This window comes from Schistocerca nitens, chromosome 5 (assembly GCF_023898315.1).
Source record: "Schistocerca nitens isolate TAMUIC-IGC-003100 chromosome 5, iqSchNite1.1, whole genome shotgun sequence".
NCBI classification, from domain to species: Eukaryota; Metazoa; Arthropoda; class Insecta; order Orthoptera; family Acrididae; genus Schistocerca; species Schistocerca nitens.
Genome location: NC_064618.1, coordinates 308,505,713 through 308,508,946, shown reverse-complemented (window position 1 = coordinate 308,508,946; position 3,234 = coordinate 308,505,713). Strand labels below are relative to the sequence as shown.

General features: G+C 49.6%; 1 non-coding gene across 1 annotated transcript; it reads right to left on the bottom strand.

The window, feature by feature from the left end:
• Positions 1–1,507: 1,507 nt before the first annotated feature.
• Trnas-uga (transfer RNA serine (anticodon UGA)) lies at positions 1,508–1,582 on the bottom strand. The gene has a single exon. It is a non-coding gene; the product is annotated as a tRNA-Ser (tRNA).
• Positions 1,583–3,234: the final 1,652 nt, after the last annotated feature.

Genomic DNA, 3,234 nt, shown 5'->3' with positions numbered 1-3,234 from the left:
CTTGTAGTATCAGCGAGCGTGCCGTCGGTGTGTAGAATGGGGAAGGCGCGCGTCTGTCTGACAAGTGAGTCTGACCGAGGGAAGGTTGTGATGGCCCGGGGGCTCGGCACGAGCATTTCGGAAACTGCACGATTTGTCGTGTGTTCGAGGAGCGCTGTGATGAAGGTATTCAACGTGTGGCGAAACCTAGGTGGCACAAAGTCCAGACGGCGTGAGATTGGGCGGCCACTCCTCATTACGGGTGTCGGTCACCGTAGGTGGGGTGGACTGGTAAAACAGGATGGGTGTTGAACTGTGGCGTAATTAACATCGACATTTATTCTGGGAAGAGTACAAATGTGTCTGAACACACAGTGCACCGAACACTACTAATGATGGGCCTCTGTAGCCGACGACCCAGGCATGTGCCAATGTTAACACTGCAACATGGGCAACTACGTCTGACATGGGCACGTGATCATCGCCACTGGACTTTTGCGCAGTGGCAGAGCATTGCATGGTCCGATGAATCCATATACCTTCTTCACGATGCCGAAGTGAGGGCAGAAATCCGTCGTCTTCCAGGAGAACACGCCCACGATACCTGTACAGCGGGACGGAGACAAGCTGGCGCGGCTCCATTATGCTCTGGGGAACATCGACGTGGGTATCGTTAGGTCCAGCGGAGCTCGTGCAATAGACCAGGACGGCAAAGGAGGATCGCACACTGGTTGCAGACCACGTAAACCCTTCATGACAATCGTGTTTCCCAGCAGCAATGGCATTTCTCAAAAAGATAATGCGCTATGTCGTAAAGCCTGGAGTGTGACAGAGTGGTTCGAGGGACATAGAGACGAGTTCCACTTGCTGTGCTGGCCTCCCAATTCACCATGTTTGAACCCAATCGAGATGTGATTGAACATGGTGTCACAGCTCATCCCCCCCTCCCCAGAATTTACGGGAATTAGATGCCTTTTGTGTGCAGATATGGTGCCAGCGACCTACCAAGGCATCGTTGCATCCATGCCACGACGTGTCGCCACTGTTAGGTAGGTAGTGATAATGTTCTGGCTGATCAGTGTACAACGGATATGTTGCGTTTTGACATACATAATTGTTTTTATTACAGGGGGAAAGGCTCTAAATAGTGCTGCCACCTGTTATCTCATTTTTTACTTTTTCGGATCTGGTACCTGGAAATGAGATTCTCAGTTCTTGGCCTCACTCTGCAGACAGAGGCAATGAAGATGCCCCTGCACCGTTTTCGATGGGACGTGTTTGATCACACACCATACAGCTCGTAATTGCTTCCCCTGAGTTTTATCTTTGCTATCATGAACTCCTGCCTATGAAGACAACATTTTGACGCAGACAACGAGCTGCAGAACAGCACAGAGAATTGGCGGAATATATATGCATATAATGAATAAATTAGTGGTTTACTACGCCCCCATGAGTCGCACCGGAGGTTGCTGTCGTTTCTGTGAACTGGTTTCTATTATGAAACTTCCTGGCAGATTAAAACTGTGTGCCCGACCGAGACTCGAACTCGGGACCTTTGCCTTTCATGGGCAAGTGCTCTACCAACTGAGCTACCGAAGCACGACTCACGCCCGGTACTCACAGCTTTACTTCTGCCAGTATCTCGTCTCCCACCTTCCAAACTTTACAGAAGCTCTCCTGCGAAGCGTGCAGAGTTTCAATCTGCCAGGAAGTTTCATATCAGCGCACACTCCGCTGCAGAGTGAAAATCGCATTCTGGAAACATCCCCCAGGCTGTGGCTAAGCCATGTCTCCGCAGTATCCTTTCTTTCAGGAGTGCTAGTTCTGCAGGGTTCGCAGGAGAGCTTCTGTAAAGTTTGGAAGGTGGGAGACGAGATACTGGCAGAAGTAAAGCTGTAAGTACCGGGCGTGAGTCGTACTTCGGTAGCTCAGTTGGTAGAGCACTTGCCCGCGAAAGGCAAAGGTCCCGAGTTCCAGTCTCGGTCGGGCACACAGTTTTAATCTGCCAGGAAGTTTCATATCAGCGCACACTCCGCTGCAGAGTGAAAATCGCATTCTGGTTTCTATTAGTTAAATATTCATATAACGAATCACATATTTTCCAAGATACTCTGTATCATCGTATCTCGGTTATTAGTCTACAGTGTGGTACAGCGTCGAGCGCCTTAGGAAATCCAGGAAGACGCTGTTTATTTGTTTACATGAGTGTACCGTTTGCAAGACGTCGTGTATGAATGAAGTAAGCTGTGGTTTTTCTCTGAATGTCTGCCTGTTTTGTTATAGGAACATCATAACTCCTTTCTATAGATTAGTTAAAGTGTCATTAACGTGGACGCCGGGAACCTCGAGCGCACCGTAAGGCACGGCGCGTTATCGCCCCTCCACGTGAGACGCGCCTCCGACCTTGCGGGCGAACAAGTCAGCCAAGGCTGGCGGCGCGGGTGGCTCGCGTCACTTCCCTTCCGTGGCAGCCGCCGCTCCTTGTTGGGCACCGCTGTCGCTGTCGCTGCCGCTGCCGGCTAATGCGGGGCCTAGCCTCACCTCGAGCCAGGGTGGCGAGGCGCTGCTGTGCGGCCGCGCGCTGCCTACCGAGTTGCCGCCTCTACTGCTTCTCTCAGCCAGGCACAACTAGTGCTGCAGTGTGCATGCCCAGAGGCAACGGAACATACAGCCCATTAACGGGGAAGACCGTGTAACGAAAGAAAATATTGCTCAAATTTAGGATTTTTTTTCCTCCACACTGGACTGTAGTGAACAAAGGAAGTTTGCTGCAATGAATTAAGCATAGATTGAAGTTTTTATTGAAAAAATATCTTCACTGAGTAATCGGGATTTTCCCGAGGCAGCTCTGAAATGAGGTAGATTGACATCTGCCGCCGAACTACGGTTCTGGTTATACGAAACACGAAATTAATATATTGCCCTGATCCTTACAGATGTAGTGAAGCAACTTAAATCAGTTAATAGAAGCAAGTCTTCTGGTCCAGACTGTATACCAACTAGGTTCCTTTCAGAGTATGCTGATGCAATAGCTCCGTACTTCACAATCATATACAACCGTTCGTCCGACGAAAGATCCGTACCCAAAGACTGGAAAGTTGCACAGGGCACACCAATATTCAAGGAAGGTAGTAGGAGTAATCCACTAAATTACAGGCCAATATCATTAACGTTGATATGCAGCAGGACTCTGGAACATATATTGTGTTCGAACATTATGAACTACTTCGAGCCACGCGGGATTAGCCGAGC